General features: G+C 46.9%; 1 long non-coding RNA gene across 1 annotated transcript; it reads right to left on the bottom strand.

Annotated features, from left to right (window-relative positions):
* Positions 1-5,646: 5,646 nt before the first annotated feature.
* Positions 5,647-16,117, bottom strand: LOC139083221 (uncharacterized). The gene is made up of 3 exons (XR_011539759.1): positions 15,954-16,117; positions 13,685-13,831; positions 5,647-7,188 (listed from the first exon to the last, which is right to left on the bottom strand). It is a non-coding gene; the product is annotated as an uncharacterized lncRNA (long non-coding RNA).
* Positions 16,118-24,577: the final 8,460 nt, after the last annotated feature.

Genomic DNA, 24,577 nt, shown 5'->3' on the forward strand with positions numbered 1-24,577 from the left:
ATACCCAGTGCCCAAGAAATTCTTCCCAAACTTTGAGAAAGAGCTGTCTGCTAGGGTCTAGGTTACTGTGTAAGGGTGTGTGTGTGTGTGTGTGTGTGCACGTGCATGTGTTCGGGGGGCAAAGTGTTAGTATAGGATGGCCAGCAATGCGTGATGAGCTGAATTAAAAAGAAAGAAAAAAAGAAAAACTGGATTTTTCCTCCAAAAGCCTGGGTAAGGGGATTTAATCAAGGGTGTTTCTGTTGCTGGTGGAATGGCTGTCTTTGGTCATATGGGCAAGAAGTGGCCACTTTCCTTCAACTACGGCATTGCCCAAGGAAGCTGTGTGTGTGTGTGTGTGTGTGTGATCTGTGCTATGTACTTGCAGGCAGGGACAGTCACACGGCAGCACTTTAGGAGCAGTGGGTTACAGAGACTGGCACTTTGGAGGAAATGCTAGGTCTGAAAATCTTGCCTGGCAGCTCAACATGTCCCGAGGGGTGGTTTTCAGACCAAGGAAGGCAGAATGGAATGATACTTTCCCTCCGTGTTCTTTTAAAGGGGCATTTCCATTGCTAGGGCCACATCTTTGGAGGGGATGGGTGACTGGCCAGAGGGGCCCCTTGTTATAAGGTTAACTGGCACACACACGGACGCACATCCTGGGAATAGGAGCTGACAGGGCCATGGGGCTTGCTCTGAAGTGATTGTGACCAGGAGCATTCTTGTCCCATTTGAAACCTCAGATGATCCTTTCAGACACCGTGGACTCCTTCTTCCCTTAGTGAAATAAATGAAAGAGAGCTAAGGCTTAAGGTAGCTGGTGGTTTTATTGTTTTCTGAAATGGACAGGGATGGGCTGTGGACTTCATAACCAGGTGGGAGAGAAATGACGATTCGTTGCCACCCCATTTGGGAGAAGGTGGGAGGACTGTGACCCCTTTTACATCTCCCTTCCTCCCTTTGGAAGTGCTCTGACTTTCCTTTGGAGAAGGGGCTGCATTTCATGAAGTTTGCCACTAGACTGCACCCTTATCTATGATAAGAATTCTTTCCCCAGGGCTGCTTCTAAGCAAATAGTTATTTCTCTTGCTGGTTTGGTTCAGGAGTGTCTCCTCTGTGTTGTTAACATCCTGAGATCCTGATTTCTCTTCTCACTTAGCTATTTGCTGAAAGGCACATTTGAAAACAAGGCCAAAGTTTGAAGTTGTGCCTTTTTGTCTGAATTGCAGGGGGGGTTTTAGATGTTGGCTGGGAGAAGGAGGAGGAGCTATGTGTACCGATTAAAAAAAAAGACAGCCACGCCTGTTCCATTGCTTCTCCCCTCTGTGGGGGCTTCGTAAGGTAGAGGGAAAATTAATATTCAAAAACTGGGTTGCAAGGTCTGAGGAGCGAGGGAGATGGTGTGTTATTTTCCCTTTTGTGTCAAGTTCAGACTAGACAAGTGGCCGAATGGCGTGCGCTGTGTGTTCCGCCCCTGCGCCTATTTCTGCACCGTGCACCGCCGGCTCCAGCCGTGCTGGTAGCATTTCAGATGAATGGGGAAATTGTGGTGCTCCTTCCAGAGAAACATGAGTTGCCTGGTCCCAGCCACCCTCTATTCTGAGAGAGACGACCTCCAGTGACACGTCTTTTTGTCTAGCCGACTTCCAGTGGCTGGAAAATAAAATGTGTGAGGACAGGTATGGGGAAGAGGAGGGTGATTCATCGAGAAGACGGAAAGGGTAGAGAGAAGGAAGGAGGAGGTTGGGGCGAGAGCTGGTCCTTGGGGTAGGGCGGGGGAGGGGGCCATGACAGAGGGTGGGCTGCACGTCTGTGAATGTCAGGTGATCATTCCATATCTCCACTTAGTGATGGGCTTATGTCCTGAGGGCTGGGAGCTGGCTGATGGGCGGGGAGCTGCTGTCCCAGGGACTTCGGAAGCCTCCCTGGGGGGGGCGTGAGAGAAGGCAGTCTCAGTAGGCTGGAGTTGTCTCTAGTGGTTTGTTTCAGAGATGGGGGCCTGGCTGGATAGTTTTGCTTCTAAGGGTCCATACTTCATGTGTGACAGTGGGCGGGGAAGGTTTGGATGTTGGATTATGGGATGCCTGGGAGCCCGTCTTGATGCCATTTCTCCCTCCATTCTGAAGTCCTAGATCTGTTCACAATCACCTTCAGGAGATTGCCTCTGGAAAAAAATAATTTGTCTCAATGAATTTCGTTGGGAGGGGCTCATGTCTTCGTGCTGGATGCGGATGCCAGCGGCCAGGCCCCGTTCCCTCCTTCGAGCTGACTTGCTTGCACCGCCCCGAGCTTCCCAACTCTGGCATCGTCCAGTTTTGATGCCTTTTGACCACGTCTTTCTTGCAGAAGTAAGAAGTTAAATATTATCCATGTGTGTCTGGTTCCCCAGAGATCGCCCCTCCCCATTCCTTTAAAAGATTAACTACATATCAAAACGAAATTTCAAGAAGTGCAACTGAGCACGAGGTTTGTGCTTTTATGTGGACAATTTTTCAAAGGGTGCATAGCATTTTGGTTTTATAAAGCTTGACTCCTTTCCTCTGATCCTTTTTCTTTGTAAATTTCTAAGTGTTTTTTAGGCAAGGGTGACACTGATAACATGGTTTGGGAAAGATAGCCTTTTAATAGGACATGAAATATCTTGGGCTCCTCTGGTTGGAAAGGGAAAACGCCAGCTAAGGGTCTTGGCTTCATTCACTCCTATGCATTGCTCTCACCACTCTCTCAGACAGGTTTTCCTAAACCATCCCCACGGTGGGCAATGATCCTCTTTTAAAGACCTTATGAGATTGACACCAGTCCCTTTCCCAGAGGCCAGCACACATCAGGCATCCTGGTGCAGCTGGTTCTGCTCCAAAACTAAGGTAAAATGACCTTCAAGAAATAAAGTACCCAGTGGCTCAGGTCCCTCCCCAGATAATGGAAGTTCAGCAAGATTGAGGTCTGTGCAGAAGAGTGGCTTAAGGCAGCTTTGTTGTAGTGACATGGCTGAAGGCTAGGTGGCAGAATAGATACATCATTTAAAACACGCCTCCTTTCGAGAAGGGAAAGAAGCAGGCACAGGGGAAGTCTAACAACAGGGATGAGGAGTGGGAGAAGCAGAAGTGTTGGGGTGGGGGGTGAGGTGGGCCACATCAACACCCTGTAGGTCGGCAGTGCGCCGCCCCAGCCTGGGCGCTGCCCTTTGGCTGCGACAGCGCCGATCCAGCTGGAGGTGGGAGGTCCTCCAAGCCCCCGGCAGCTATAATCATGATCACTTTACCTTGGAGACGAGGTGCGGCCAGGTCAGAACTTGATTACTTTGGGTTTGTCAAAGAAAGCCCTAAAGCTGCCGTGATGAATAGTTTGAATGTGGTCTTCAGCCAAAGTGCATAAAAAAATGTCCTTTTTAAATTTTAAAATGCTAATTATGGTCTATTTCAAACATTCAAAGAGCAGAAGATAATATAACAGATATCCTGCACTCACCACACACGTTTAACACATGTGAACATTTGCCATCCATGTTGGAGATTTTGTTAAAAAGAAATACAGTGTCACAGAGAGCCGCTCACCTCCTGCTCCAGTCCGTCTTGTTTTTCCTGCGCGGAGGTAGCACCCTCCTGAAATGGCTTTGTGTCCTTTCTGCAGAATGTTTTTCTAGGTTTTATATGAAGTTTCTTGTACGGCAGAGTCAGGACAATTTTGAGGGTGAAACCATCTGCTGGTTTAGAGTGAATTTGTAGTGGTGCTTGCTCTGGTGGCAATTTAATTAGAATCTAAATTGACCCGAGGGCTGACTTTTGAAGGAGCTGGAGCCAGCTACGACTCACGGTGATTTATATTTCTATGTGAGCAATGTATAAGTTAATAGTTTTAAAAATTGATGTTTAGGAGGCTTCCGGAGCCATTCCAGCGAGAGATGGCGGAATAGAGAGAGTGCCATAAATCCAGCTCCTGGTTGGAGGCCTGCTGTCTCCTTGGATCACGGGATCTGCACGGCCCCAGAGCTGTGTTTGAATTTTGGAAAAATGAGATTAACTAGGGAAAGTGATCGATTGCTAGCTGAAAGACAGTGTTGGTAGATCCAGGTCTAAGAAGGATAAAGATGGACCAGGTAGGGAAGATGGAATCACTTGGGATAGGAGGAAAGAGGAAGAGTGTTAACTCCTGGAGCGAGTTTAATATAATGCACTAGAGCATCGAAAAGTCCAAATAAAATCACAGCGCTGGGTTGGAATCCAGGCTTCATCACAGCAGGAGAGCGAGAAGCCTAAGGGCTAGGTTACCACTGTTAGCCCGTAGGGCAAATTTGTGTAAATTAGGAAAAAATGCCCTTCCTAGAGATACTTTACTTCTATTTGTCCGAAAATTGTTAGAAAATACAGATTTTGTTAGAACAAGAAATTTACTACCCCTTCCAGGCAATTGTCATAATGAATGTATATATCTATGATGTCTGCTATATGAAGAGTGCCATTTAGACGGAGCTCTAACTATGCAGTGCCCAACCTGCACAGCTGTATGTGGTGGCCCTGGTTGGAAGAGTTGAGCCTGGTTTCCAAACCATGAGGAAACACTGCTTTTCTACCAATGTGGAAAGGATCGGCCCAGTGACATGGTTTGATTCATTACTAGGGTTGAAGCATGGGCTTAAGCCCCTACAAAGGTGCTGACTCTGGCCATGTTCTCAGCTGGGCCAATCTACACCTTTGTGCCATTCCTTAGAAAACCCATGGTTTTCCATGCCCCTGTGTCTTTGCACAAACGGTTCATTCAGACAGTAATGCCTTTCCCCTCAGGGTTGACCAGTGAACTCCTTGTCATCATTAAAGATGCAGAAGAAGTCACAGCTACTTTAGAAGGTTTCCTGACTCCCCTGTGTGATTTCCTAAGGGCACCTAGCTGGGTAGCAGCATTTATCCCACGTGGGCCTCTCTGTCCCCAGTGGCGAAATGGGGGAATAGTATAGCCTACCCCATAGGTGGTTGTGAGCCTTGAATGAGGCAGTGGCCCTTGCTAGTGCCCAATCAATATTACCTGTTGGGGCCCTCTCTTCCCATTAGATTGAATGTCTCGGAGGCCCAAGGTCTTAATTCATCTCGGTATCTTACTTTTGCTTTTTCTACTTTCCCTACCTCTTGGCCATGAGTCTCGAGTACAGTTCCTGGCAGAGAAAGCACTTAATAAATTATTTTTGAATGAAAAATACTTACCATCCTCTAATAATTCCAACATCTTCCCAAACACTTAGCTTTATCTCTGTGCTATTCTGCCTTTTGGTAATGTCCATATTGATGTGTTTCTATTTTGTCCCTTTATACATGAGTCTATTCAGTCCTTTGTGCCTCAGATGGGAGTAATTTATGGACTCTTTTAAAATAACAGTGAATTCCAATATATTCCTATTGTTGGATTTAAAATATATTAATTGTAGTGTAACCTAAATATGTATAAACATATTAAGGTATAAATTCCATAAGCTTATCTCACTGTAAAACCCAACAAATAGGTAAATAAACTCAATCAAAACTACAAACCCAACAAAATGCAAAATGCCAACGTTAATTCAGCGTGTTGGTTGTTGTTTGGTTGATGTTTTGCTGAAAAGAAATCACTACCCATGTTGTGATTGTGGTTTAAGTGTCATGGCACAAGTTTTTTGAGGTTGACACGCACACGTTTGATGTTCTGTTTGATGATTTAGTTCTCTTACTATTTTTTTTTTCAACTACAGTGGAGCCATGGATTACATAGTGGTTAAAGTCAGTTTGAAATACAAAAATTGAGTATAATCAAAATTACCCATGAAAGCTCCTTAAATCACTTGCAAAACAAAATAGTACTGCGGAATCTTTATATTCATAACACAGCGTCATGTCACCCCCCCACCCCCACCCCGTCACTCAGCCCTGACACGGTGTCTCAGGATCAGGTCTGCAGCTGCTCTATAGCCCATTAGCCCATGACAACGAAGGAGGTTTTACTTGGCTCCCACGACTTTGAAAATGGAACACATCTTCTGGGGCTAGATAGAAGAAGGCTGAGGTAAGGAATCTGCACACAACTGGGTGACAAACCATGGACAAAAATACAAATTAAACAAACATAAATCACATGAACAGTCTGTACTATGATGGCTGGGGTGTGTGTGTGTGTATGTGTGTGTGTATATTGGACGTTGCACAGTGAGATGGCATGAAGCCAGGAGAGTTGGCTCCCATTTGTTGGTAAATGAGGGGGTAGGCATTTAGGTGCCACGTGTGACATAAACATCACAACTCACTAGGTCTTTCCATGTATATGGACTTAGAACAGGTGAGTGCACCAATCTGACCACCACACAGGGCATGCAAGCATCTTAACCAGAAGCCAAGCAGATGTTGAAGAGACAACATCTATTTTGAGCAAGGATTGAAAGGCTGAGTGAAGAACGCCGTGGGATTTACCCAATTAGGGTAGGTTGGGTGTGGGGCGGGCTTCCCTGAGCCCGAGGCTTTGAATACCACTGTCCTTTTAGATTGAAGCAGCTCAGCCTTGAACAAGTTACTTACCCTTCCTCTCGTTTAATTTATTCTTCCATAAAACGGACCATGGTACCTATTGATGGGTTGTCCCGAGGGTTAAATGAGACAGTGGATGTAAATCAGTTAGCATAGCACCTATTACATATCATATGCATTTGCCAGGGCTGCTGTAACAGAGGACCATGAACTGAGAGGCTGAAACAACAGGAATTTGTTGTCTCACAGTTCTGGAGGCCGGAAGTCCAAGATCCAGGTGTCGTCAGGGTTGTGCTCCCTCTGAAAGCTCCAGAGAAGGATCTGTTCCAGGCCTCTCTCGGAGCTTCTGGTAGGTCCTTGGTTTGGGGCAGCGTGACTCCACTCTTCACACGGTGTTCTCCCTGAGTGTGTCTGTGTTCAAATTTTCCCTTTTCGTGAGGACACCAGTCGTATTGGATAAGGGGCCCACTCTGCTCCTTATGACCTCAGCTTAACTAATTGTGTCTGCACCAACCTTATTTCCAAATAAGGGCACACTCTGGGGGTTAGGACTGGAACACATGGGTTTTTGGGGGTGGGCACAGTTCAACCCATAACACACAGTAAACACTCAGTGGCGGTGACTTTATTTGTGGTTCCTTCTTCGTTCACCTTTCTGTGGGGTATTTTACAGCCAGAATTTCCAGATCTGCATTCTCATCGTCTTTTCAGGCCTTGATTGTGTCTAGAAAGAAAATGCCATGGGAACAGACCATGTGACTGTTGTGTTGGCCATTATGTCGCCAGGGCCTAGAACACATAGCAGACACTCAATGAGTGTTTGAGAACAAATGAAAGAAGTCTGTTTCCTCCTGTCTCTGTTCTTTTCTTTTTTTTTTGATTTCTCAGTAGCTAGCCTCTCCCCTTGGTTATCTTTTCTAGATTGCCAGAGTACTAAAGGCAAAAGAAATGAAACCAAACAAATTTTAATTTCTTGTGTTGATAATGATTAAATCTTCTCTAATCACTTGCTCTCTGCGGCCAGTTAGAGACCCAGCAAGATGGCAGAGGGTGGCGGTGGTCCTGGCGTTGGGGCGGGGGGTGGGGGGCGCATGGTGCCTGTCCTGGAGACCCACTCTGGGCACTTCAAGGGCTTGATATTGGCCAGGGTGGGCACTTTAGAATGAATGGGACCTAACTGCACTCTTAGAGTCTGGGCAGAAACCAGCGAGGTCAGTCTTGGCTCCAGAGATTGAAAGTCAAAGTGTAAATGAGGAGCTACAGGCCTGGAAAGGTACAGGGGCTTTATCTGGTCCTCAGAAAGGTGTGATGCATGCCCCTTCATCTTGTGCAATGACTCCCTGGTCCACACACCACCAGTGCAGGCCCAGAGGATGTGGCCACCTTTATCAGATGGCTCCTGGTCTGAACACGTCTGAGGAGCTGTGCTAACCTTGGACTCAGGCAGGAACTGGAGTGTGAAGTGTAGGAGACAACACTCTGTATCCTAGAGACCCCGCGGTGAACTGTCACAGGTCTAGCATCTCTGTGGTGGTCTCTGGACTCAATCCCTCGCCCCCCAAAAAGAGAAATCACTGAACACACACTAATGATTTACTGGCATCCTCTATGTACATATGTATCTATCTATCTCCCTAGCTATTTTCTCACAGCTGTAGAACAGATGTCACAAATGCACACGGCCCCCGGCAAGACACAGGAAGGATGCAGGCTGGGTGGGGGCTGCGGAGAATTGTGGGTTCAAGAGGGGCAGGGGAAATTCAATTCCAGCCTCTTGTTACCATTTGGGACTATGGCTCACCCTCCCCTGACTTTTTTAAAAATTAACTGATTATTTAATTTTGCTAAAACCCCTTTTTATTTGTATTGTGGAGAATCTCAAACGTGCACAAAAGCAGACAGAATAGTGTAAATCTCCATGAACGCATCCCTCAGCCTGAAGAGGGATTACTCCGTGACCATCCTACCCAACATGCACAGCTCTGGCCACTTCCTCCATTTCTACGGACTGAACTTTAAAATATAATGAAAACAGACCTCTTCAGCTTTGGGCACACTGTTATGTTTATGGTGCTTGTTTCTTCTTACACCCTGAAAATTCACTCAAACATTCTCGAATAGTAAGTAGTGATAGAGATGATTTCGGTCTATATTATGCTAGAAGAATTTGGTGGCCAATAAAAGAATATTTGAGAAAAGCAGCTAAGTGGAGAATAAATGACTTTGAGGTTCCAGAGTGTGGACATCTGAGAGGATGGGCTGGGAGGCAGATGATCTGAACAGAGGAAGCACTGAAGAGAGGTGGAGAGAAGGGGCTGGAGACGGTACACCTAGGTGAGGCTAGATGAGCACAGAGAAAACGGCAGATCTGGAAAGAGCAGGGCTGGTGGTAGAGATCTGGGGATCAGCCACAAGAAACAGGGCAATAGAAGCACAAACTCCCAGCAGGAAGGCATGATGCAGGGAAGAGCTCCTTGGTCTGAGCTTAGGAGGAGAGCCCAAGTTATCACCAGGAAACGTACTCAGTTTCCCAAGAAGGGAAAGAGGTGTTGCCGCAGAGGAAGGGCGATGGAGGGCGCCCGACTGATTTGATCTTGGTGAAGGAGGTCAAGAGCGGGCCATCACGTCAAGGTGGGAAGAGATTGGGAGATGTGGAGAGAAATGAGCATTTGAAACAGCTGGGTTGGATTGGAGTGGGGAGGGAGGACCCCTGGGAACTCAGAGGAGAAGGTGGCTGCCTGCCCAGCCGGAAACCAAGCTCCTCTACCCACACCAAGAGGATCTGTGCCATATAGCGATATAGGCCCACCTTGAGAAAGACGACAGATCTCAAATAAGCAGGCTAGTGCTACACCTAAAGGAACCAGAAAAAGAGAACAAAGGAAGCCCAAAGTCAGCAGAAGGAAGGAAATAATAAAAATCAGAATGGAAATAAACGAAACAGAGACTGAAAAGACAATAGAAAAGATCAATGAAACTAAAAGCTGGTTCTTTGGAAAGATAAACAAGATTGACAAACCTTTAGCTAGACCTACTAAGAAAGAAGAGAGAAGGCTCAAATAAATAAAATCAAAAGAGGAGAAATTACAGCACATACCACAGAAATACAAAAGATTATAGGAGAGTACTATGAAAAGCTACATGCCAACAAATTGGATGACCTAGAAGAAATTGATAAATTCTTAGAACCATACAACCTCCCCAAACTGAATTAAGAAGACAGAGAGAATTTGAATAGACTGATCACTGGTAAGGAGATTGAAACAGTAATTAGAAACCTCCCCAAAAGCAAAAGTCCAGGACCAGACAGTTTCTCTGGTGAATTCTACCAAACATTCAAAGAAGATTTCATACCTATCCTTCTCAAACTCTTACAAAATTTGAAGACGTGGGGACACTTCTCAATTCATTTTATGAGGCCTAGATTACCCAGATTATCCTGTAAAGACCCACATTAACAATACGAACAATATTAATACCCACATTAGGACTATGAAGAATAAAAATCATATGATCATCTCAATAGATGCAGAGAAAGCATTTGACAAGATTCAGCATTCATTTATGATAAAAACTCTCAGTAAATGGGTATAGAAGGAAAATACCTCAACATAATAATGGCCACATATGACAAATCCACAGCTAACATCATAGTGAATGGTGAAAGACAGAAAGCTATCCCTCTGAGAACAGGAACCAGACAAGGATGCCCACTCCCACCACTCTTATTTAACGTGGTATCGTGAGTCCTAACTAGAGCAATTAGGCAAGAAAAAGGAATAAAAGGCATCCAAATTTAAAGGAAGAAGTAAAACTGTCACTATTTGTGGATGACATCATTTTATATGTAGACAATCCTAAAGAATCTACCAAAAATTGGTTAGAAATAATAAATGAATACAATAAAGCAGCAGTGTACAAAATCAACATAAAAATATCTATTGCATTTCTCTACACTAACAATGAACTAGTAGAAAAAGAAATTGAGAAGACAGTCCCATTCACAATTGCAACAAAAAGAATAAAATACCTAGGAATGAATTTTACCAAAGAGGTTAAAGACTTGTGCACTAAAAACTATGACATTGTTGAAAGAAATCCAAGACACAAAGAAATGGAAAGATATTCCATGCCCGTGGACTGAAAGAATTGACATAGTGAAAATGGGCATACTACCCAAAGCAATGTACAGATTCAATGTGATCCCTATCGAAATCCCAATGACATTTTTCACAGAAATAGAACAAAGAATCCTCAAATTTATATGGAACAACAAAAGACCCCGAACAGACAAAAAAATCCTGAGAAAAAAGAACACAGCTGGAGGCATCACAATCCCTGACTTCAAAATATACTACAAAGGTACAGTAATCAAAACAGCATGGTACTGGCAGAAAAACAAACACAGATCAACGGAACAACAGAACTGAGAGCCCAGAAATAAACCCACACATCTATGGACAGCTAATTTTTGACAAAGGAGCCAAGAACATACAATGGAGAAAGGAAAGTTTCTTCAATAAATGGTGTTGGGAAAACTGGACAGCCACATGCAAAAGAATGAAAGTAGACCGTTATCTTACACCATACATAAAAATGAACTCAAAATGGATTAAAGACTTGAATGCAAGACCAGAGACCATGAAACTCCTAGAAGAAAACATGAGCAGGACACTCTTTGACATCAGTCTTAGCAATATCTTTTTGGATATGTCTCCTTAGGCAAGAGAAAGAAAAGAAAAAATAAACAAATGGGACTACATCAAATTAAAAAGCTTCTACACAGCAAAAGAAACCATCAACAAAAGGAAAAGACAACCTACCAACTGGGAGAAGATATTTTCAAATCACATATCTGATAAGGGGTTAATATCCAAAATATAGGAAGAACCCATAAACTCAACAACAAAAAACCAAAAAAACTTGATTAAAAACTGGGCAGAGGATCTGAACAGACATTTTTCTGTTCAGATCTTCTTTTAGAACATATACAGATGGCCAGCAAGCACATGAAAAGATGTTCAACATCACTAATTATTAGAGAAATGCAAATCAAAACTACAACGAGATATTGCCTCAAGCCTGTCAGAGTGGCTATTATTAAAAAGACAAGAAATAACAGGTGTTGGAGAGGTTGTGGAGAAAAGAGAATCCTCATGCACTGCTGGTGGAAATGTAAACTGGTGCAGCCACTATGGAAAACAGTATGGAGATTCGTCAAAAAATAAAAAACAGAACTACCATATGATCCAGCTATTCCACTTCTATTTACCTGAAGAACACAAAAACACTAATTGGAAAAGATACATGCACCCCCATGTTCATTGCAGCATTATTCACAATAGCCAAGACTTGGAAACAACCTAAGTGCCCATCAAGGGATGAATGGATAGAGACGATGTGGTATATATACACAATGGAATACTACTCAGCCATAAAAAAGATGAAATCTGTCCATTTGCAACAACATAGATGGAACTTGAGGGCATTATTCTAAGTGAAATAAGTCAGATGGAGAAAGACAGTTACCGTATGATTTCACTCATACATGGAAGATTTAAAAAATGCAATAAAAAGCAAATGTACAGATACAGAGAAGAGATTGGTGGTTACTAGTGGGGAAGGAGAGTGGGAGGAGGTTGAAAGGAGTAAAGGGGGACATTAGGAGTAGGGTGACAGATGGAAACTAGATATTTGGTGGCGAACATGATGCAGTCTGTAGAGAAGTAGAAAATGATATACACCTGAAATTTATGTAGTGTTATAAGCCAATGTTACTTCAATAAAAAAAAGAACCTGTTCCAGCTGTGAGATAGATAGAGAGAGAAAAAGAGAGAGCGCCTCTGCTGGGTGGAATGTCTAACTTCGGGGACCATCTAGACCCTCTTTTAAAAAGCTCACCTGATTAGATCAGGCTCACCCAGGATAATTTACCTTGTGATTGACTCCAAGTCAACTGCAAATTAACTACATCTGCAGGATCTCTTTTCGTTTGCCATACAAGGTAAGGTAATTACAGGGTGATATTCTATCACCTTTGCCGTATTCTAGTGGTTAAAAGCAAGTTACATGTCCCACCAGCCCTAAGGGGAGAGGATTGTACAAGAGCCTGGGTCATTGGGGGTCATCTTCGAATTCTGCCCACCATGCTACTTGACAGGTCAATGCCGTTTTTGTCCTCAGGTGTCCCACCAGTACAATGATAGGACTCTGAGTCCGTGGACCAGTGCTAAATCTTATGCAGAGAGCCCATTGGCAAGAGAGAAAGGACTTCAGAGAGGAGGAAATGTTAAGCCATTTTCATGCCCCTCAAGCTCCGTAGTGTTTCATGAAAGTCAGAGGAGGCCGTCTGCAGCGAACTTCAGTTAGCAGACACGTGAGAAGAGCATGTGAGGGGCCGGTCCCGTGGCACAGTGGTTAAGTTTGCATGTTTGGCTTCTTGGCACCCAGGGTTCGTTGGTTTGGATCCCAGGTGTGGACATGGCACCGCTTGGCAAAAGCCATGCTGTGGTAGGCATCCCATGTATAAAGTGGAGGAAGATGGGCACAGATGTTAGCTCAGGGCCAGTCTTCCTCAGCAAAAAGAGGAGGATTGGCAGTAGTTAGCTCAGGGCTAATCTTCCTAATAAAAAAAAAAAAAGGAAGAGCACGTGAACAGCAGGCACGTGCCCCTCCCGGGACACAAAGATGAGTGTGTTTCCTGCTTGCTGAGATCTCTGCGGTTTCCTGTGGGAGATCAGGCACATACAGTTGGTACAAGATGACCTAAAGGTAATATCTTAAGAGATGTAGGCAGCCAGGCTGAGGGCCACTAAGACCCACATGCGGGGGCCATCCTATCATACGCACACGTCGATAGGTGTCCTGTGGTTTCTGGTCACTTAAGCCCTCCTTGTCTTTCTGACTGCCCTACGGGGTGTGACCCACTCAGGGAAGACTCTGCTGTTGCTGGGCTCTGCTTTGACGTTGGCTGACATCTGGTCAACCCCACAATAAAGCCACACAGACCCGTAGCGCGGAAGAGGCTGACAGCCCCAGTGAAAAATTGAGTTTTCCAATTCTGACTTCCAGGGGTTATTCAAAGTGTCAGGGATGTGAGAGGAAGGGAAACCGTTCAGGAAAATTGACCAGGAGCGTTTGGGCTGGGAGCGGATCCGGCCCCCTTCCTGAGGCTGGCCCGGGCCACCCCATCTCACCCCCGAGTCTTTGCCGTGTGTTACCTGGACGGCACGCTGGCCACGCTTGGCAGGAGGGGAGGGAGGCTGTGTGGTCTGGCAAAGAGCAGAGCAGAGGGGCAGAGGGACAGAGCTTGGATCTGCGCTGACTCACGGCACCACTCATGCCAGGCATTTCTCCATTCAGTCCAGCTGGAAAATGAGGAAAAGACCCAAGTCAGGCCCTCACTGAGAAATCCAGATGCCTTTTGGGAGAACAAACAAGGCTGCCTCCCCCGTCTCGGGCCCCTGGTCCTCCGTGTTTGTGACAGTGTGCGCACGTGTCTGTTTCTGGGTCTTTAGGTGGAGGGTGTGCGTCTGTTCCAGCTCTAACCATTTCTCTCTGATCCCCTTCCTCGTCTTTCTCTGTAGATCGCTTTAGGACCTGCCTTTGGTCTCACCTTCTGTCTCTGTCTTCAGGTGGGAGCCCGCAGAAGCACTGTGCCCCTCCTTTCTCGCTCTAGCTTCCTTCAGTTCAAGTGAGGTCTGGGCTCCCGCCCGCCTCCTGCGGGCTGTGTCTCGGCACGCCTCTGCCCCTCATCTTGACAATGGAAAGGCTGGGGGTGGAGGCATAGGGAAAGCTCTTGACCTGGCAAGGGCCGTGCGGGCCTCTGGTTCTGTCTGTTGCTGGAGCAACAGCAGGGATTTTTTATAGGCACTTTTGGTGCAGGAACAAAGAACAACAAAAAAATCCCTCCTTTTAGCGAGTACTGTCCTGTGCCCTTGGATTCCGTTTTCTCTGTCGCCCCCTGCGTCCCTCCCAGGGTCCCGAGACAGGCACCTTTCTTCACCTTCGTACTGTTTCTTCCCTCCGATTTACTCAGGAAAAGCAAATCCATTTCTCCTTCTGGCTTTCCTCTCCCTCCCCATTCTCCCGCATGTAGGGTGACTTTGGGAGTGAATGGCTTTGCACTGTCTGCATTTCATTCAAATGTTTGCAGAGGGAGAATCCTGTTCAGTGGCTGACTGTGTCTGAAAACATGCTGGCTAGGAGCCCTCCAGGCCTGAGCTGGACCTTAGGGCCCCCGCCAATTAGTTGAGTGACCCTGGGGAGTTACCTTTCTGAGCTTCCGTTTTCCTTTTGTGTAAAATGGAGATAATTAAGCCTGCTGTGCAGGATGGGAATACTAAACAGGACAATCGAGGGACATTTCTTAGCACACTGTCCTCTAAATGGATGCGCTTCTGACCTGAGGTTCCAATTCTTCATACTCATTGTGGATAGTGGAGAGTGTTTCCTCTTTTAAGGTGGCTTCCCCTCTTTCCCTTCTTAACAGGCAGAGTGATGATTGTCCTGCTCTGCTCACAGGTGGCGAGCCTGAGTGCCTTGGGCCCTTTCTGCCCCATCATGGTGTTTGGCTCAGGGTAGGACACCTGCTCCCATTGGGGCTCGCCCCTGGGTGAGGATGGGCCAATGAGATTCTCTCTCTCATAAATGTGAATGAAAGGCACAGAAGGAAGGACCAGTTGGTGGCGGTCATGGGAGCTGGAAAGTCTCAGGAAGCTGGGATATTGGGATAACAAGATGAACATATATTCAGCATCAAGTGAGGGCAATGGAACCAACAATCTAGAGATGAGTGAGAATGGCCCCGAATCACAAAGGCTTTGGCTTTCTTGTTCCAGGGCCCCACGATACTTCACTCATGGCTCCATGACGTTCCTGGTACCCTTTCAACAACCCTTCTCTCCTCTTGAACTAACTGGAGAGAGTTTCTGATCTTTACAACCAAAAAAGCTTCTATTAAAACATCTCCGTGGATTTTCTGGTTCTGGGTGGTGCTGGGCTGTCACTGACTCTTCTTCTTCTCCCATCGAGTGTTGGGATCCTGTGCCTCTATGGAATGTCAGCTCTGCAAGATGCTGCGTGCCAAGAGTTCATCATTCTGTCAATTTTCATGCATAAAAATCTTGTACTCTTAGGAAACTCCTGAGTCTTAAGTGCTGGTCCTTTTGCTGACGTTTGAACTCTTCTGCCATCATTCTTTTTACTCCCTCTGGGAGCCTAGTACTCTGTCTTTTTTCTCCATATTGTTTGGGTTCCAGGACACTGGAGAACTTTTTCTACATCCTAAAGACTCTGAGTTTCTCAGGGCAGAGCTCCTAGAGATATAAAGTCTGTTTTGAAAGCTTTAAAGCATATCTTATCCTTGGAAGATGCCTGATGTTTCGGATCTTGCCCCATCCTTCTGAGAATTTACCATATACTCACAGACATCATCTCTTTGGTCCCCCCGACAATGCCTGCCTGGATAGGTGAACCCGTTCTACCAACCTGCAAGTAGAAGTCCAGAGGAAGGCGGTCGGCAGTCGGGGTCTCTGAGGCAAGTCAGCTTTGCAAACCTGGGTAGAATGCCTCCTTCCCCACTGTCCCAGGCTCACCGCAAAGCTGCCAGCTAGAGACCTGAGCCTTGGGCAGCGCTCGTTTCAGGGTGAGTCAAAAACATGAGAGAGTCTTGTCCACACGTGCCCAGCAAAGGAAAGGCCCCCGACGGAGATGTTTCAAGGAACCCTAACAGGGACTTGGGAGATCTTTGCTTTTCTCCACCAGGAGAGAGTCCACCAACTTGGAGGGTGTGCAGCTCTCCAGGCGATGAGCGGGGAAAGGACTTAGAGATGTCCCGAGACCCTGTCTCCATGGCCGTGGTCAGTGTCTATGGAGGACAGAGTTGGGGGCATTGATAATAGGCACAAAACACACCTCTAGCCCTTTAACAACAGAGCTGCTAAGACAACGCTACTGCTGTCCTGGACACCTATGTGACATTACCTTAGAAACCAGCTAAGCCACTTCTTTGATTTTCTCTAACACCTGGGAATTAAACTCTTCATATGAGCCAATACTTTCAGCCTTTTCTTAATCCCAACCAGCACTGTCATGGAGGGAAAATTTAGAATGCGTGCGCTAATAGCCTTTTGGGATGCCGAAGGTCTTTGACACTTAGTATACGTGAGAGCCCCCGCACCCCCAATCTTTAAGTCGCTGACCACACTCCTGAGTGAGATCAGGAGGCAGGCGGATGGTGAAGGGCCTGAAGATAGCCTGCTACTCCTTAGATCCTCTGCCCTGATAATTTTCAGATGACTGAATGAAAATAGGGTGAATTCACAGTGGATCAGGTTCATGTTCATAGTACAGTGTGTGTGTGGGGCTGGGTGAGAGTACTTCTGTAGGGGACCTAGAGATAGGTGTCTTAGAGTTAGGGATGCTGGATAAAACATAGGATGGCCAGTTAAATTGGACTGTCAGATAAATAAGGAATAAATTTAGTGTAAGTATGTCCCATGCAATACTTGAGACATACTTACATTAAAATTTATTTGTTGTTAATGTGAAATTCAAATTTACCTGAGTGTCTCATATTTTTATTTTTATCTGACAACTCTGCCTGGGGTGGGCACAGTGCCTGGCATCTCCAGGTGTGTGTGGAGATGGCAGATGCAGATGTTTGTGTGGGTACCAAAGCAAATAGGAAGGGCGTGTGTCTAAAAGTGTGTTTGTCCCTTAGGAGGAAACTTTACCTGGGTCAGAGGTCACTTCAGTGTTTTATTTTTTGTTCTGTGAATGATTCCGAAATTAATTAATTTTCTATTTCCTAACATTTCCCAAGACCCTGGGGATCCCTGGAGACTTCCAAAGGCCCTCCTGAAATTTGAGCAATTAATCCTAATTAAATTTCCCCACTGGGTCACTTGGAAGAATGAGCTAGCTAGGATTCTTGGAGCAGTTGGTAGACCTTTCCTCCTTGTTTTTATCATTATTTAGGATTGTTCCCCTGACATTCCTCGTTCTCCTTTTCGATGAGCCTCTGAGGGGATAAGATGTGGAGGCAGAAGCTGTAGGTGCTTAGGCATGGATGGGGAAACATAAATCGACGCTTAGAGGTTCCACTGCAGAGACCGGGGCATTCAGCAAGGGCTCTGTGGGCGCGGTAAGGACAGGCTCCCGGCTGGGACTCGGAACTCTGGCTGCTGATGAGTCAGTCCGGCAGGTCGAGGAAGGGAAGACGCTACACAGCTGGCTCCAGGCTGTGCACAGGGAGTGGCAAACGAGAGCTTTTAGCCCCAGGCTAAATCCTGGAGGAGGAAGGGGAGGGCTAGGCAGCATTACAGGTAGCAAAAGCCTTGCCCAGAGCTCTTTGGTTCCCTGGAATGAAGGTGTAAGTTCAACTGCCAGTCTGGGGCATCTGGATCTTTTTGTTCAAGGCAGATTTGCCACTGCGGATGCTAGCTGCAGAGGACTTGACCAGGATTAAGCAGTGTGAGGTGCAGGGCAGGGGTGAGGAGGCGGGCTGGTCCTGTTTCCAGCTCCATCAAGCTCTCCCCGTTTGCCTGGGCAGGATGGGCGCTCTGGAACCAGTGTTCCTGCAGAATCCGGGGCAAGCATCTGCTTTTCTCCTTCTTGGACGTTCTCTGGGGATATATTGGTCCCAGCTCTAATACCTGGGAGCACACCGCCTGTCTCAGGGAGGGGCCCCCTGGGCCAGGGGGAGGCTGTTATCCCCGCTGGTGTCTCAGTCCCCAGACCCAGATAATACACCTGACTGTAGATCCCGGAAACGGATTCAGTCAAGCTAGAGACTCAGCCTGTTAATGCAAGGACAGGATTCCTGCTGCCTTTCTTGTGCCTCCAAGTTCCTTGCCAACGCAGGCACCAGCCAGTTCTCTGCAGACCTTGCCACTGCATTTCCCTTCTCTTTGCCACATCTTTGACTCCCATTTAGCTGAGGGCCACAGACAAACTGATATATCCCTTTGGCCCTAGTTTCCTCATCTGTAAAGTGGGTGGCACCTCATCCAGCCCCCAGCCTCAAGCTAGGACATCCTTCCTTAAGCCTACGATGATATAAATTAGATGTGAAGTTGAGAATCTCTTTGTAAAGGCTGGGGTTGCCCCTAACATTTCCAGTTCCTTAAATTTGCAGATTCATGAAGATCTTGAGATGCAATCTCGAGAATGTCAAGGGTTTACTGTACAACAAAATATTGATAGTGTGTTATCTCTGGTTGCTGGGATAATAATCTTAAGTATCTTCTTTGTACCTTTTGCAGAGTAGGCATTACTTGTACGAGGAAAAATAGACATGGCTTTTAAAGGCTATTTTGAGAGGGAGAAGTTCAGGCCATGCTAACCTTTTCCTAGAAGATGCTGACGGGTGAGCAGGGATCTTGTGTAAGGAGGTAGGGGTTCAATTCTATGACCTCTGGAAGATCCTGGCAGCACGTGAGTCTCTGCTCTGTGCACACGGCCAGCGCATACCCATGTGCGGAAGCGCGTTGCCAGGCGTCAGAGATGAGGAAGACAAGGAGAGAGAACAGGGAAGGGAGAATGGAGGAGGCGAGAGAAAGGAGAGTGAAAGAGAAAACGCTCTGTCACGAAAAGCTTGAAACCTGCCTCCCAGCCTTCCCCTTGTAATTAGTTGATGCAGCTGGCGGGGAAGAACTCTTGGTGAGTCGCAACTTGTCGGACTCAGTGTTTGGGGAGAGCTTGGTTTTCAGACGGCTCCTCCTCCCTCTCTGTCTTTTTATTTTAATTCCTAGCCTGGAGTGGGTTTGTGAAGAGTTGGAAACTGTCTAGTGTCCTGGCAGGAAGCCTTCCCCCCAGGGCTGGCCTGGAGATGCTGGGAAGAACCGGGTTGAGGCAGGTTCCTCCCCACCGGTGATTTCTCTCCACCGGTGATTTGGGAGGCAGTGCAGAAGGTACTGAATGGGGGGAAGGTGGAGGGCCAGGGTCCAGCAGGGGCAAGTCTAGTCTGGTTGGCTCCCCTAGGCAGGGAGCCTCTTGTGATCCCAGAAGCGCCGTGTGAACGTCTACCCGCTCTCTGCGTTGCAGAGTCCAGTCCATTGACGCGGGTGAATGTCATGCACAGAGGGTGCCCTGGGCGGCATGCCTGCATGGCCTGGTGGGGCAGAGCAGGGCCTCCAAAATCAGATGACTGGATTTAAATCCTAATTCTTTGCTTACTACTTGAACAGCCTGCAGCCAGTGACTTAATTTCTCTGTGTCTGTTTCCTCATCTGTCAGATGAGTATGACGGTCATATACCTTCTTAAGAGGGTTGCTCAGCACAGCCCCTGGCACCTGATAAGCATAGACAGAAGCTTCTATTATTGCTGCTCTTGCGAGAGACCACATGGGTTTGTTTATAGATGGGGCACATCTGCCTTCTTGCCCCACCCAGAGCCTGGTCGCAGTGGGAGGGACTAAGATTATGTGCCAGTGGGAGCTTCCAGCTGTAACCAGAGGGGGCGCTGCCTTTGCATTGGACCAGAGCTGGGTTGTTGCTGAAGCTGCCTAGAGGTGGCTGCACAGGATCAGAGGGCACCGTGGGTGTTCCGGCTGGCACTGCTCCTGGCTCGGTAATTGCTCCTCTCCTACTTGTCCAGTTGGCTGTGTCCAGCACGAAGATAAAGCTCAGCACCTTGGCCATCACTCCTGAGCAGTGTCAGCCAGATGAGTGGCCAAGGTCATGGGGGAACAGAAGGACTTTCCAGTGCCATCTGATTTTCCTCTCCCTGCAGGTGGGTCTGGCCAAAAACCATCACAATAGCGCTCATTTAGTGGAAATCAATCTCATGTCTTCCGAGTGACTCTGGAAATAGAGATCATTCCCATTTCATGGACGAACAACTGATACTGGGTGAATTTAAGCACACCCAATTTAAGCTGACGGACCGCTTGCAAGCGTGCCAGCAGGGGCTGGAATGAAGAACTGTGTGATTCCAAAGCTTGGGTTCTTAAAAATAATGAGAGTAACTGATGTTAATGGAGCCATGGCTATGTGGGTTATTTTGCAGAAAATTTTACACCAACTATAAAGCAGTTGCCGTCATATGGATGGGGCCGTGGGGTGGGGAGGAGAGACCAGACTTTCTGCGGCAACCTTCTTCAGTTCTGACTAGCCCTTGGTTTCTCAGAGAGCCCGCCGGTCTCAGGATTCTTGGGCCTGTCCGAGATGCCACATTGAGGGCCCCATGACACCTGCTTATGTCGCCCACCAGCCAACAATCTCATGAAGAGCTGAGACTGTGTCTCATTTGTCTAGTGTCTATACTGCCTTATACATAGTCAACACTTCATAAATGCTTTCTAAATGAAATTGGTCACTGTAATAATAGCTAACATTTATTAATTGCTTACTGTATGCCTGTTGTGTGGAATATACTAAATGCCTTCACCCGTGTAATCCTCGTAACAATCTCATTTGACAGATGATGGAACTGAGGCTCAGAGAAGAGGAACTGACTTTCTCGGTGTCGCTGAGCAGCAAGTGGCTGGGCTTGGGGTGGGAGATCGTTTTCTGCCTCCATATCCTCTGCCTATTTTCCTTGAGGGTCTGTCCTTGGCAGGCCGCTCTCTAGAACCTCCTTCTTTTCTTCCTCCTTTTGTCTCTCCAAGGTTTCAGGAGATGTTTCTCCTAGTCCCCTTCTCTGTCCCTTTTCTGGGGGAGAAAGAAGCTTGCAGAATGCCCATCTCAGAGCAGGGCTGTTGAGGTTGTCAAGAACCAGCCAATGCAATTTTATTGCTTGTAAAACGAAAGGCACTTTAAATCGACAGGCCAGGTCAGTCCTCTTCAGAACTGCCCTATGGCTCTGCTTTCCATCTGTCCCCACCCCTGTTTCTGTCCTGAATCCATGCCTCTTGCTCAGATAGCACCAGAGGCTACAGAATTAGGGCTGTCACTGTCACAGGAGAGGACAGTGGTTCCCTTGATGCAGTTCAGTAACATGCACCTTTCCCCGCTCCTCCCTTCATCCTTTCTGTCCCCATCCATCCTACTCCTCAGGCCCCAGGTGCCGATTAGATCCCTTCAAAGGGTCCTATTAGTTTCCTATCGCTGCTGTAACAAATTACCACAACTTTAGATATTAAAATAACACATTTATTCTCTTACAGTTCTGGAGGTCAGAAGTCATAAATGAGCCTCAAGGGAGCTGAAATCCAGGTGATGGCAGAGATGGTTCCTTCTGGAGGCTCCAAGGGGAATCTGTTCCGTGCCTCTTCCAGTTTCCAGCTGCCAGCATATCTTGGCTTCTTGGCTCATGGCTGCATCACTCCAATTTCTGCTTCCTTCATCAGGTGGCCTTCTCCCCTCTATGTTGCTACTGCCTGCCTCATATAAGGATGCTTGTGATTGCATCGTTGGGCCCACTGGGATAATCCAGGACGATCTCCCTATCTCAAGGTCCTTGGCTTACACCTACAAAATCATATTCATAGGTTCCAGGGCTTAGGACATGGACATCCTCGGGGGGCTCTCTTCAGCCTACCACAGGGATGGTTTGTGTTTTTAGAACACCTCTCATCCTACCTGCCTGTGCGTTATGCCAGTAAACAAAGCCACCATTTAGCAAACATGGACTCTGCTTGGAGCTGGACCGAGTGTTCCGTGTGCAGCACCGTGCTGACCCCTCACAACCCTGTCTGATGCTGGCACATTTACTTTCATTCTTGTCTTAGAGAGGAGAAACCAAAGCCTGAGATTTAAGTGACTTGCTCAAGGTCGTACAGGGAGTAAGTCAAGGACCTGAGATTTGAACCCAGGTCTGTTTGGTTCCAAGATCATTTTCCTCGACATCCCCCTCTTCCTGCCTTGGTAGCCAGCCCCCAAGAAGGCTCCCACTGGTCCTTGTCACTCCCTATGTAGACCCCTCCCACATGGTACCGGGATTGGTCACTGTGACCAATAGAATACAACGAAAGAGGTTATGTGTCTTCTGAGGCTAGGGCACCAAAGATGTTGTCACCTTGCTCTCTCTCGGACACTCGGTCTGGGGAACCAGATGCCAGGTTGTGAGCATGCTGAAGCAGCTCTGTGAAGAAGGTTCACGTGGTAACTGAGGCCCCCTGCCAACAAACAGCACCAACTCGCCAGCTGTGTGACTGAGCCACCTCGGAAGTGGATCCCCCAGCCCCAATCAGGTCCTCAGATGACTGCAACCCTGGCTGACATCTTGATGCAACTTTATGAGACATCCAGATTCCAAACCGCCCAGCTAGGACGTTCTTGGAAACTGTGAGATAAGAACTGTTTATTTTTGTTTTTAGCCACTACTTGTTGAAGTAATTTGTTAGGCAGCTATATACGACTATTACAAGGCCCAAGTTTTGGAAGTCTGAGCAGGTTTTGCTCTGAGCTTTAGCTATTTCAAAGGAGGTGCTAGTCAGGCCTTCACCCTCTGGAAACTGTGTTCCAGTCCAGCAGGTTAGGCGGCCGGCCCTGGAGTGGGGAACCCAGCAATTCCAGAACATTCCTCATTCCTGAGCACTTCCCACAAAGAACAGAAATACCTTTCATCTATTATCCCGCTGCTCTAAAACCATCAATGGCTCCTTAATGCCCATAAATGGTTCTCTCAAGCCCAAACTCCTTAGTCTGGCATTCCACCTCGCCCTCTCTCCCATGTCACAACTCTTCCAGGCTCGTTCTCATTGCTCCTCAGGCTGACCCTTCAAGCCTGGTCAGACCAAGGTGTTCACTGCTGGTACAACCTCTTCGTGGTCTGCTTGCTTGCGCTGCTCTCCCCTTGTCAGTTGCAAATGAATGAACAAATACAGACCAAGGATCTGCTAGGTACTGGGAGCCAGTGATGGATGCTTCTATGTGCACTGTCTCATTTTGCACAACAGGCCATTTTTGCAGAGAAGGAAAGCGAGGTTAAGTGACCAGCCCAAAGTCCCATGGGAGGTGAGTAGCAGAGTCAGTCCTGATGGAGTCAGGCCCTGCTCAGCTCTGTGGCTGTAAGTCCAGTGTTTTTCCACTACACCGTATTGCATCTGACTCATATTTCTATGGAACTTTACAGTTTATAAGGACCCTGCTTATCATAATTTTTATAGAGCTTCACAATAACCAGTGTGCTAGATGGAGCAAGAATTGCTTCCCCCATTTCGCAGATGATGAACCCGACATGAGGAACAGGATTTGTCCTCATAGGGACAAGTGTCAGAGCTGTGAATCCAACTTAATCTGTCTCCAGACCCACACTCTTTCCTCCACCGTCTCTTTGTGCCTCTCCCTAAATGTACCATGGAGTTTTGCATATAATGGATGCCCAATGCATACTTGTTGTCTAACTGATTAATTTTGTAAGGTATTCTTTAGTAAATGGTGCAGAAGGAGGTCTGGTGTCTGGAGAATTATCCATGATGACTAAGACTAACTTTAAAAAAACTTAAAAAGGTGTAGCAGGAAGGTGTGAGAGCAGACTTCAGATAGAACCTTATGATGGAAAGGGCTGGTAGTCACTGAATGTTGAACAAAGGAGATGTGGAATTAACTATGCTGGGGAATCTCTAAGAATGACCCACCCTTGCCTGAGTCCAAGAAGGCACTGTGTACTCTTAGGGGTAGGGGGATGGACAAAGTGAGCCATGGAAGGTCCAGACGGCCCAGCATCCATGACTCTGACGTGGGTCTCAAGTTATCTGAGTCACTGAAGAAGAGCAAAGAGGAGCAGGAAGACGGTGTCACTTTCTTTGTTGGGTACTTCTCATTCCCAATCCTCAGGACTTCAGCTGATGAAGTAGCTGCTCTGCAAAGAGATTCTTTGAAGACGAAGTCATACAGGCTCAGGCTCCTTGGGCTTGTGAGCCCTCACAGGTCATCCTGCCCGTGCATTTGTCTTTAGATATATCAAAATCCTCCAGTAAGCACTCAACTAATATTTGCTGGATGATTGAATGAATGTTACATAAATGGACAGCTGTGGCTTTCTTTGGTCTCTGCAGGGTTCTAATAATATTGCACGCTGTCTTGGGCACTCATTCCAGTTCTGACTGTCCTTCACTGTCAGGGATTCCTTCTGTCCTCTAACCCCACTCTAACCAAATCCAGTGGACTGTCCCACCTTCTGTGGACATGGTCCATGACTGGTCACCCCCAGCCTGTGATCATC

The sequence above is a fragment of the Equus przewalskii genome, chromosome 5 (genome assembly GCF_037783145.1).
Source record: "Equus przewalskii isolate Varuska chromosome 5, EquPr2, whole genome shotgun sequence".
Classification (NCBI taxonomy): domain Eukaryota; kingdom Metazoa; phylum Chordata; class Mammalia; order Perissodactyla; family Equidae; genus Equus; species Equus przewalskii.